This window comes from Cricetulus griseus, chromosome 7 (genome assembly GCF_003668045.3).
Source record: "Cricetulus griseus strain 17A/GY chromosome 7, alternate assembly CriGri-PICRH-1.0, whole genome shotgun sequence".
Lineage (NCBI taxonomy): Eukaryota > Metazoa > Chordata > Mammalia > Rodentia > Cricetidae > Cricetulus > Cricetulus griseus.
Genome location: NC_048600.1, coordinates 66,136,521 through 66,148,778, shown reverse-complemented (window position 1 = coordinate 66,148,778; position 12,258 = coordinate 66,136,521). Strand labels below are relative to the sequence as shown.

The following is a 12,258-nucleotide window of genomic DNA, read 5'->3' as shown; positions in this document are numbered from 1 at the left end:
CTGAGCCCTTCCCTCCTCAGTTAAGCTGTAGACTTGGTGGGTAAATTGGTCTCCCTGCACAGATTGCAGGCTCTTGGAGTGCAGGGTTTGACCTATGGTAAGGCATCCGATGCCCAGCACATAGTGGGTGGATAAATAGATAGTGAGCCCCGTGAGACCACTGTAAGTACCATCTACACCTGCATAGACTACTCAAGCTTAGGTGAGGGACACAAAAGTCCTCAGAGAACTTCCTGCATTGTCCACATGAGGGCTGGAGACATGGCAGTCCTCAGAGAACATCATCTACACAAGCCATTCTCAGCTATCCCACTCTCCAGCTCCCTCCTGGACCTGTGTGATTCTGAGGAACTTGGGGAAATTCCTAACCTCCCCTTTCAACTGAGCCCTTGGCTCTTGGAGTTAGCCACAACATAACTACTCAGGTCCCTCCAACAAGGGGACTGTGTCTGTGGCCGATGACTCATGCACACTGCTCCATCCCGCAACCTTGGGCGGGACTTGGGCTGGGGAGGATGCCAGCCAGCTCAGGCTAGGAGCTTGCATCCTGTTGCCCCAACCCAGTCCTTCAGAACAGAGTGTACTCAAAGCTCCAGGACAAAAATCTGGAAGCAGAGAGCCGGCTTGCATTTGGACTGAGGCTGAGTGATGAAAAGAGCAGACAGAGAAAACAACAAGTTCAAAGTTCCTGAGGTAGGAATGCACTTGGCATGATCAAGAATCGAAAAGAGCACAGGGAAGCAGGAACAGTGCTACAAGAGAGGTCAGGATGGGCATGGGACTAGAAGGGTCTTCACCTGGACAATTCAGAGGAATTGCCCATGTCTCCTCATTCTTGTTTTTTTGTTTGTTTGTTTTGTTTTTGTTTTTTGAGACAGGGTTTCTCCATGTAACAGCCTTGGCTGTCCTGGAACTTGATCTGTAGACCAGGGTGGCCTTGAACTCACAGAAACCCGCCTGCCTCTGCCTCCCGAGTGCTGGAATTAAATGTATGTACTATCTCTGCTCAGACTAAGTGCCTTAACTTTTTAAGAGTTATATTGAATTTTTATTTATGTGTGTGAGGATGCTCAAGTGCATGTGGGTACCCGCAGAAGCCAGAAGAGGGCGCCAGATCCTTAGGAGCTGGAGTTACAGTTGCAAGACATCCAACATGGGTGCTGGGAACTGAACTTGAGTCCTTTGAAACAGCAGCAATGGTCTTAACTGCTGAGCCATCTCTCCAGACCCAATATCCTTAATTTAATGAACTCTTCAGAGTCATTAAATATGTTTGCCCCATAAATAAGGTAACACATTTCACAGGTTCTGGGAAATCCATTGAAAACAAAGGAGTAGATACTGTTTCTCTCCCAGCCTCTTTATTCCCTATCAACTCATCACCAGTACACAACTTATGTTTTCCTTTCCTTTGCCTGCAGTCTAGCACACCTTTTGATCTTTCTCTTAATCTGACACTTATGTCCTTACTCTTCAGTCATCTAATAAGCAAACTTATAAAAAGTCAGCTGAGGGGCTGGAGAATGGCTCAGTGGTTAAGAGCACTAGCTGCTCTTGCAGAGGACCTGGATTCAGCTCTCAGCACATACATGGTGGCTCACACGCATTTGTAACTCCAGTTCAGGGGATCCAATTCCATCTTCTGGCCTCCTTGAGCACCAGGCACACATGTGATACACATACAGTCTAAACATTCATGCATTTGAAATAAAAACTAAATCTTTTTTTTTAAAGTGCCATTTCCAAAAGACACCATCAATAGGACAAATGCCAGCCTACGGAATGGGAAAAGATCTTTACCAACCACCCATCTGACAGAGGCTGATTTCCAAAATACATAAAGAACTCAAGAAACTAGACATCAACAAACCAAATAATCCAATTTAAAAATGGGGTGTAGCTCTAAACAGAGAATTCTCAACAGAAGAATCACAAGTGGCCTAGAAACACTTAAGGAGATGTTCAACACCCTTAGCATCAGGGAAATACAAATCAAAATGACTCTGAGATTCCACCGTACACCTGTCAGAATGACTAAGAACAAAACCACAGGTGACAGTTCATGATGGAGAGGATGTGGAGCAAGGGGAACTCTCCTCCATTGCTGGTGGGAGTGCCAACTTGTACAGCCACTTTGGAAATCAGTGTGGTAGTTTCTCAGAAAACTGGGAATCAATTTACCTCAAGAGCCAGTTATACCACTCTTGGGTATATATCCAAAGGATGTTCAATCATATCTCAAGGACACTTGATCAACTATGTTCATAGCAGCATCATTTATAATAGCCAGAACATAGAAACAACTTAGATGTTCCTCAACTGAGGAATGGATAAAGAAAATGTGGTACATTTGCACGACGGAGTACTACTCTGCTGTTAAAAACAAGGACACCAGGAAATTTCAGGGCAAATGAATGGAACTAGAAAAAATCATCCCGAGTGAGGTAACCCAGACTGATAAAAGCAAACATGGTATGTACTCACGTATACATGGATATTAGCTGTAAAATAAAAGATAACTATGCTACGATCCATAGACCCAGAGAAGGGGGAATAGAAAAGATTTTGTGAGTGGACTGAGGGCATAGGAATGGGACCATGAGCAATCAGGTTGGGGATGGCATGGAGGGGAAGAGTACTGAAGAGGATATCTGGGTGGGAGGCATTTAGGGGTTGGGTGGAAGCCTGGCACCAGGGAATCTCCCAGGAGTCTACAGGGAGGACCCCAGCTTAGACTTCTAGCAATAGCAGATAAGTAGCCTGAACTTGCCTGGCCATTTCCTGTGACCAGATTGGTGCCTGGCCCAGTTGTCTCCAGAGAGGTGCCATCCAGCAACTGATGGAGAAGGATGCAGAGACCCACAGCCAAACACTGGGCCAAGCTCGGAAATCCTTTGGAAGAGAAAAAGGAGTGTAGGAGCCAGAGAGGTCAAGGACACCACAGGAAGGCTCACATAATCAAGTAACCTGGGCTCATAGGGGCTCTCAGAGACTGAATGGACAACCAGGGAGCCTCCATGGGACTGATCTAGGTACTCTGCATATATGTAACAGTTGTGTTTGGTCCTCTTGTGAGACTCCTAATAGTGGGAACAGAGGCTATTTCCGACTCTTTTACTGGCTTTTGGGACCCTACTCCTCATACTGGGTCGCCTTGCCCAGCCTTAATACATGGGAAGTGCTTACTCTTACTGTAACTTGACATGCCATGTTTTGTTGATATTCATGGGAGACCTGCCCTTTTCTGCATAGAAATGGAAGAGAAGGAGATTGGGGGGTAGGAGCTGGGGTAGGGTAGGGTGGGCAATGGGGGAGAGAGACTGGGAGGGGAGGATGTGGGGGACGCTGCGGGCAGGATGTAAAATAAATAGGTGTCTTTTTTTAAAAGTGCCTTTTCCTCCTGGACCATGTGCTGGCCGCAGGGTCCTCTTTCACACTGTCATCATTAATCCATGCGTGTTGTCTAATCTTGTCATCTTCATAAGGACTGTTCGTCCCTTCTTTTTTGACATGGAGGGGTCTTGCTATGTAAGCCATGCTGACCTCAGACTCACAGCAGCCACCCTGCCTCAACCTCCCAAGCACTGGGATTCCAGAGATAACCCCACCAACTCTGGCAGGACCATTCTTCTATAGACTGACTCCAGACAGCTCTGGGCTGCCTCTTGCTCACTCTGCATAAATAATGCAGACTCACTTGAACTGGATGTTGATCTTAGAGTAAAATGTGGGTAGAAAAGTGTATATGCTAGGCAAGCATCCTGTGCATCAAATCACGAATCCTGAAGCTAGATGGAAATTATTTTTAGGTTGTCTGGGGAAATAGACAAAAGATGGGGACTCCAGAGACGTGGCTGTAGGCTCGTGTGGACATGTGCAGATGACGGGCAGACACAAAGGGTATGGGTACCATTTCCCTTCCTTCAGCCCCCACACCAGCATCTCCTCTCAGGCTTCCCTTCCCTTCCCCTCCGGTCCCTGCCCTTGACATGAACAGAGCAGATTATGGGTGAGGAGCAACTTATGTCCTACCTCATCGTGTATCCTGATTCTTTCTCACTTTCTGTTTTTTAAATAAATGGGTGGGAAGATGCCATACATACATGCCAAGACATTTATGTGGAGGTCAGAGGACAACTTGTGTGAACTAGTTCTCTCCTACCACATAGCTCTCTCCTTCACATCCCTTGCCACCAGCCCAAGGTTGTTGTTGTTGTTGTTCTTTTTTTAATCTTACTTTATGTTTTAAGATAGTGTCTCATGTAGCCTAGACTGGATTTGAACTTACTCTGTGGCCCAGGACAACCTTGAACTCAGGACAGACTTGAACTCAGGTCATTAGGCTTGGCAGAGAGTTCCTCTACCTGCTCAGCCATCCTTCAGGCCCCTGGTGCCCGCTTCCTTTAAGGAATGTCTGTTTATCAAGGACTACACAAAAAGACCTACTGGCCTTTAAGTTCCAAGAGCAGTTGGGGATTGGGAACATAAGGGATGGGGTGTCTAGGGGCAGACACTGTCCAGGGAGGTCTGTACTGCCCATGCAGCCCCCTCTGTCTCACCTGTAATGTGCCTCTCTTGCCTAGTCTGGATGTCAAAGTACTTTCTAGAACGTGCCCTGAGGAACTGTGGTAGGCAGATAATCTGCTTACTGCTAGCCTAGATGAGAATCAGCTCAAGCAAAAATTCTCTTGTTTCCATCATCTTCCTGGTGTGTGCATCTACTGTGACTCCATCCCCAGCCTCTCCCTGAGGCTGTGACTGGACTCCCAGTACCTCCTGCTACAGCCACAGGGCCTGGATGTTCGGCAGGCAATGTCAAAGACCAGAGGAAAAACATCTGGTTCTCAGTGCCCTAAGAAGTTTTCAAAGGAGCTACATTGCATGCCAGAGTGCTTTCCACAGCAGAGGGCTAGTCAAAACCAGGACTGAAGGCCAGGAGGTCATTTATGAAGACTTGACTGGAGTGAGACAGCTCAGGATCTGGTGGACCTTACTGCTTTTGGCCCCACACTGAGCCCTGACTCCATCCACATACCTCTATGGTTTGCCCTTCTTCCCTCCTGTAGTACAGGGACCTCATCAGCCACATGTCTGTAACCTGATGCCAAGTGGGGCTTAGGCTTAGAACAGCACAGATTCCAACTTGAGTACAGCTCACACCAGGACACACCTGCCCAGAGCCCAAACCCTGGCCTAGTCTTCGTATCCCTTGCCTACACTGGACTTGAACTTGCTCTGTGGTTCAGGATGACCTTGAACTTCTTTTATTAAAAATTTCTCCTAAGCTGGGAGGTCGTGGTGATCACCTTTAATTCTAGCACTTGGGAGACAGAAGCAGGTGGATCTCAGTGAGTTTGAGGCCAACCTGGTCTACAGAGCGAGTTCCAGAACAGCCAGGACTGTTACACAGAGAAACTCTGTCTGGAAAAACAAACAAAAAAATCTTCTATTATATTTATTTATCTGGGTGTGGGTGTAGACATGCCTCTGTGCATCATACAGTGCTTGTGGAGATCAGAGGACAACTTACGTAAGTCAGTTCTTATCTCCACCACATGTGTCCCAGGGACAGAACTAGGTTGTCAGGCTTGGTGGCAAGTGCCTTTACCAGCTAAGCCATTTCAACCCTGAATTTTTGATTCTCCTGCTTCTACCTCCTGAGTTCTGGAGTTACATACAGCATGTGCCATCAAGTTCGGTTCATTTGGTGCTGGGGATGGAATACATTTATGTATCCTGGGTAAACTGTCACCTGAGGAATGTCCCAGCCCCTCATGGGTTCTTATTCACTGTTCGGGTAATGAATGATACCCACCTTTATCACTCCAGGAGCCAGATATGTTCAAGCTAAATATACTAGGAAGAAATAGAACCTAACCTGCCAAAATAAGTAAGCTGGGTGTCTTCTGGAGCACAGACTTCTCAACAGTGTTGTTATCCCACATGATTCCCAGTCCCAGACCCACTTAGCTAACCAAGAACCCAGACCATGGGATTTTCTGAGTCCCTGCTGGGGCTTAAAGCCCCTGGGAAGACTCTAGAAAGCACTTATGCTCTGAAACAGGTCCATCTTGAGCAGTCCAGAGAAAGACCATGATTCTAGATACCAAAGAAAGCCAAACAGTCCCAGACCACACAGATCACAACAGTAGAAGCAGGCTGGTACAGTCCATCTCAAGTGTTTTGAAGTAAGTACCACTGTTCCTTAGCTGCAGGTTTCTATCACAAAGGTGACCCCACTCCACGCCCATGCCCACCTCTCACTCCTTTCCTTTTCCCAACACTTACCAAAGGCTATAATTGACATCTTGATCTGTGTTAGTTCTCTCTCTCTCTCTCTCTCTCTCTCTCTCTCTCTCTCTCTCTCTCTCTCTTTGGTTTTTTGAGACAGGGTTTCTCTTTGGCTTTAGAGGCTGTCCTGGAACTAGCTCTTATAGACCAGGCTGGTCTCGAACTCACAGAAATCTGCCTGCCTCTGCCTCCTGAGTGCTGGGGCTAAAGGCGTGCGCCACCAACACCTGGCTTGTTTTTTGTTGTTTTATTTTTTTATCTCTCTCATTTTTATAATTTATTTATTTTTATTTTATGTGCATTGGTGTTTTGCCTGCATATCCTACATATGAGGATGTCAGATCCCCTGGAACTGGAGTTACAGATAGTTGTGAGCTGCTATATGGGTGCTGGGAACTGAACCCAGGTCCTCTGAAAGAGCAGCCAGTGCTCTTAACTGCTGAGCCATCTCTCTAGCCCCCCTTCTCTCTTTTCTTAAAGTTTATTTTTAGATGGGGTCTCACTCTACAGCTGAAGATGACCTTAAGCTTCTGATCCTCCTGCTTCTCTCTCTCAAGCTCTGGGATATCAAATGTGCTCCACTGAACCTGCAGAGATGGCTCAGGGGTTAAGAATGTTGCTCTTACAGAGCACCTAGGTGTGGTTCCCAGATCCCACGTAGTGATTCACAACTGCTTGTAACTCCAGTTCCAATGGATCTGATGCCCTCTCTGGCCTATTGGGCTCCTGCATACATCTTGTACACAGAAACTCATGCAAACACACACACATACACATAACCATAACAAATAATTAGAATTTAAAGATAAAAAAAACACAAAACAAAGCCAGGCAGAGTGGTACAAGCCTTTAATCCCAGCACTCAGGAGGCAGAGTCAGGCAGATCTCTGTGAGTTTGAGGTCAGTCTGGTCTACATAGAGTGTTCCAGAACAACCAGCTGGGGATAACGTGTGATAACTCCTAATCATCATGCTTCTACTTCCCGTGTGTGATTCTGGGTTCACACTACCATGACTGGCCATGAGTGCGTTTCTGAGGGATTCAGATAAACTGTTGGCTTTTAGACTGGAGTTCATCTTAGCAGCAGAGATTCATTCTGACTCAGCATGCTCCAGACCCTCATGACCCACCTAAAACTAAACAAAAGGGGGACTTGTCATGCAGGCATTTGGTCTGACTGTGAATGGGATGACATGGCACCTCGTATCCCGAGGCTTGCTTATCACTTGAGGCTTTTATGTGTATGGATGTTTTGCCTGCATGTATGTCTGTGTACCACTGTGTATCTATCTGGTGCCTGTGCAGGTGAGAAGGCATTCCAACTCCCTGAAACTGGAGTAAGACCTCTGTGCTCTGAGCCACCAGTGGGTGCTGGGACTTGAACCTGGGTCCTCTGTGAGAGCAGCCAGTGCTCGTAACCGCTGAGCCATGTCTCCAGCCCCACATATCACAATTTTAAGTTTTTCTCCACACCAGAAGTACTCAAGGCTGCTCCTTTCTTGGCACCTGATTCAGCTGGCACCATGCTGTTTAGTTCACACTTCTAGGCAGGTCTCCTGTGCTCCGGTCGGAGGGTCTCCCTAGAAGAGACTGCTGGTAGTAAAATTGCGTATTCTCACCTCTACCTCTCAAGTTGAAGATCCACTATTCCCAACTTCTCCCTCCTCAGGAGAATCCTCTAAGACCATTCTGTCTGATGCCCTGCTACACTGCAGAGTCCCAGGCAGACACCACTGGCCTCTCTTCCCTCACCCCTTTCCCATCTGATTTGACATCTGCTATGGTTTACAAGTGGCACATCCCCACAAGGATTCATGGGTCAGAAGCTTAGTCCCCAGTATGCTGATGTGGGAGGTGACAGAACCTGCAAGAGATTGGGCCTGGTGGGAGGTGTGTGGGCCACTGGGGAGCCTGTCCTCCGAAGGGAACAGCAAGTTTTCCAAACAGTGTATTGCCATACAGCCCTGAGCTTGGCCTGAATTCCTTCCCTGTTTCTGGCCATGTGATCTCTTCCCTTTCACAGAATTTGTGCCACTGCAATGCCATCAGAGAGGAGTTCCCACCAGAGCCACACTGAGGCTGGCACCATGTCCTTGAGCCTCCCAAACTATGACTATGTAAACTTTTTATTTTCTTGCGGTGTTGAGGAGAACACCTAGGGACTTGTGTACACTAAGCAAGCAATCCACCAACTGAGTGACTTCCCCAAACCAAGTGTACTTTGTTACAGAAATGAAGAACGGAGGAATAATACATCTGTATGACCTGAGAAACTGTCCCAGGCTAGGCATGGTGGTGCACACCTTTGATCCCTGAACCCTGAAGGTGGAAAACAAGGATCTCTGTAAGTTGGAGGCTGGATTGGTCGTCACAGTGAATTCCAGGATAGCAAATCCTACATAGTGAGACATGTTTCAAAAAAAATAAAAGAAATTCTTTTGACCATTTAAACCTGTTTCCCAAGACACCTTTTTATCATTTTTGTTTTTTTGAGACAGGGTCTCAACCTTGAAATCACTATGTAGCTGAGGATGACCTTGAACTCCTCAAGCCAACACATCCCAAATGCTGAGATTGTAGGTGTTCGCCACCAGGTCTGGAGTATGCAGTGCTGGGGATCAAAGTCAGGGCTTTCTACATGCTAGGTAACTACTGTACTGACCGGCTGTATCCCCAGCCTGTGAGTGTTTATTTCTAAGAAGGCCAGTCACTGCTCTGTGACTGAGCATGAGGGAGCCTAGAGCTCTGGTAATGGAAGGGATTTGCTTCACCTAGGAGTGGTGAAGGACTTCTTACACTACCTGGCTTGACTTAGAACCAGTACTTCGGGTTCTTGGTGGCTCTTGGATGGGGCTAATCCTCTCAGCTCAGAGTGGGGTATCTCACACTTGGACTCTGGTTGGGCAGGCACTGATTTGACAGGAGTTACTGGCTGCTGCCAGGTTCTGGAGAGGCGTCTGGAAGCCCCAGGGATCTCCACTGCCCTTTGCCATCTGTGGCCAATGGGCTAGGTTTGAGGAGATGAGAAGGGACAGGTGGCCCGGCTGGCACATTATCCAGACATCTCCTGGGACTGGTCAGAACCATGTCTGAGCTGACTGATTGTAGCTGTGGAGAGGCACCTCTCCCAGCACTGTAGTACACCCAGGCAGAGCCAAGTTCAGATCTTGCCAAGGTAGTAGAAACTTCAGCCACAAGCAGCCCTGAGTGGCTTTTCATTCTGGTCCAAGCCCCAGCTGTAGTTTCTTTGTTAGCGTCCAGGAGGCTTAAACTTTGGGGTTTGCTGTCTTCTGGAGGTCTGGTTTGGCACATAGTAGGCACTTAGCAGATATTCATTGAATGAACAATGGACTGGATGAAAACCATCCTTCAATAAAGTCACCTCATACTCCTGACTCTAGATAGAAGAGAAAGATGGAATTCTAGAAAGGTTGATAAAAGGAAATATGAGGGCAGGGAATGTTGCTCAGTTGGCAGAGCACCTGCCTGCCATGCACAAGGCACTGGATTTGATCCCCAGCACATAATACCAGGCATAGTGTCACATACCTATAGTTCCCGCACTTGGGAACTTGGAAAGTAGAAGTAGGAAGATCAGAAGTTCAAAGTCATGCTCAACCACACAGAGAGTTCAGGGGCAGCTTAGGCTACGTGATACCTTATCAGAAGAAAAAGGAGTAGTAGTAGTAGAAGGAGGAGGAGGAGGAGGAGGAAGAGGAGGAGGAGGAGGAGGAGGAGGAGGAGGAGGAGAGAAGAAGAAGAAGAAGAAGAAGAAGAAGAAGAAGAAGAAGAAGAAGAAGAAGAAGAAGAAGAAGAAGAAGAAGAAGACTAGAGATGATGAACTGTGTCTTTAATTCCAGGAGGTGGGAAGCAGGGGGAGGCCATATCTGACTTTGAGGTCAGACAGAGCTACATAATGAGACTGTCTTTAAGAAAGAAAGAGAGAGAGAGAGAGAGAGAGAGAGAGAGAGAGAGAGAGAGAGAGAGAGAGAGAGAGAGAAAAGAAAGAAAGAAAAGAAAAGAAAGAGAAAGAAAGAGAGCAAAGCTTATTTGTATCTGTGTAAGAAGCATCTTCATGGAGTCACTCCCCACAGGGGAGTCTCCTTTCCCCACAGGACTCCCACAAATGCTTCAGGAGCCCTAGGGAGAGAGCAGAGTTCTGACCTGGCTTTCTAACCTCTATCCCCATTCCATTTCAAGGGCGACCCACCGGAGGGAGCTGCTGGAGGCTTATGAGAAACATAGATTCTCAAGCCTTATCCCAGGCTTCATGAATCAGAACCTTCCCTTGAAGAAGCTCCTGGTCATCCGTGTGTTCCTATCTTTGAACAGACACTGCCCTGAGCACCAAATGAGTGGCTGTCAATTTGGAGCCTGCATAAGGACTTCTCACCCCGCCCCATCCTCTGGAGGCAGGCTGCTGGCAACTGTGGCTGGCACATCTGGTGCTCCTCTCTGCCTACCTTGATGACTCAGACAAATGACTGAGTCAGATAGTTTGTCTCTCCAGCCCTTGAATGCTGCCTGGAACATAGCAGGCACTCGATAAATATTCAGTGCATGAATGCTGAACAAATCTTATGCTATCTTCTTTTTTCAATTAAAGCACTGGGGTACAGGGGACCTCTGCTTCTGGACATAAATTGCAAGTTATTTTGAAGGATTTTTGTGTTCTTAGTAAAGACTCCTGGAAGAACTTCCATTGTCTAATGAGCAATTACTGGATGCCAAGCCGGTGTTTGACACCATTGTGCACAAACTCCGTGTTTCATAAAGGATGGTTCACAGGCAAGAGCATCAAGAATGACCAGGTAAGGACTCTCTCAGAGAGATGGCTCAGTGGTTAAGAACACTTGCTGTTCATGCAGAGGACCTGGGTTCAGTTCCCAGTCCCTACATGGTGGTCTACAACTCCAGTTCCAAAGGGATCTAAAACCCTCTCCTGGCTTCAGTGGGCACCAGGCATGCACATGGTGTGCATAAATATGTGCATGAAAAACACTCATAAACATAAAATAAGTGAATCTTGGAGGGAAAAAGAACCACCAGGTAAGGGTGGGGGCGGGATAGGGGATGTAGCTCAATTGTTATACCCTGGGTTTAATTCCCAGCCCTGTATGGTGACCCATATTTGTAATCCCAGTAACTCCAAAGGTAGAGACAGGAGGATCAGACGTTGAAGGTCAAGTTATACAAAAAAATTTTTAAATGATAAATAAATATAAAGTTCAGAGTCATCCTCAGCTACATAGCAAGTTCAAGGCTACTCAAGATCCTATAATAATAATAATAATAATAATAGAAAAAGAAAATAATGATCAAGTAAGGCAAGTGTACTCGTCTATAATCATTGCACATGAGACACTGAGGCAGGAGGATTACTGCGAATTCAAGGATATCTTTGGCAACACAGTGAATTCTAGGCCGACCTGGGCCACAGTATAAGACTCTAGCTCAAAAAACCAGAAAGAACAACTAAGTGATTGTTGAAAATGTAGAGCTATAGATCCCTGCACCCTGCTTTAAGCCTGCTTATTCAAACCCATGGGTATCAGGCCAGAAATTTGCCACTCTGTCTCTTTCTCTCTGTGTGTGCCAGAAATCAAGCCCAGGCTGTTGAAATCTGCACCTTTTTTTTTTTTTTTTGAAACAGTCTCATTTAACCGAGGTTGACCTTGAACTTCCCATATAACTGAGGCTTAACTGAGGCTAACCTTGAACTTCTGGTCCTCTTGCTTCTCATTGAGCCATGCCCTCAGTCCCTGCCACTCTTTCTTGACAACCCAGTCAACTTTTTGCTTGCTTCACTCTACTGTTGTCAAAGTCACCAGTGACCTCCACGGTTCTGAACCTTCAGATTTTTATGTTTTGTCTTTTGAAACATGGTTTCTCTGTATAGCTCTGGCTGTCCTGATTTACCTGCCTCTGCCTTTCCAGTGCTAGGATTAAAGGCATAAACAACCATT

General features: G+C 46.6%; 1 long non-coding RNA gene across 1 annotated transcript; it reads left to right on the top strand.

Moving 5' to 3' along the window:
* Positions 1–555: 555 nt before the first annotated feature.
* Positions 556–11,094, top strand: LOC118239119. The gene is made up of 3 exons (XR_004770864.1): positions 556–693; positions 8,523–8,636; positions 10,493–11,094. It is a non-coding gene; the product is annotated as an uncharacterized LOC118239119 (long non-coding RNA).
* The last annotated feature ends 1,164 nt before the right edge of the window (positions 11,095–12,258 follow it).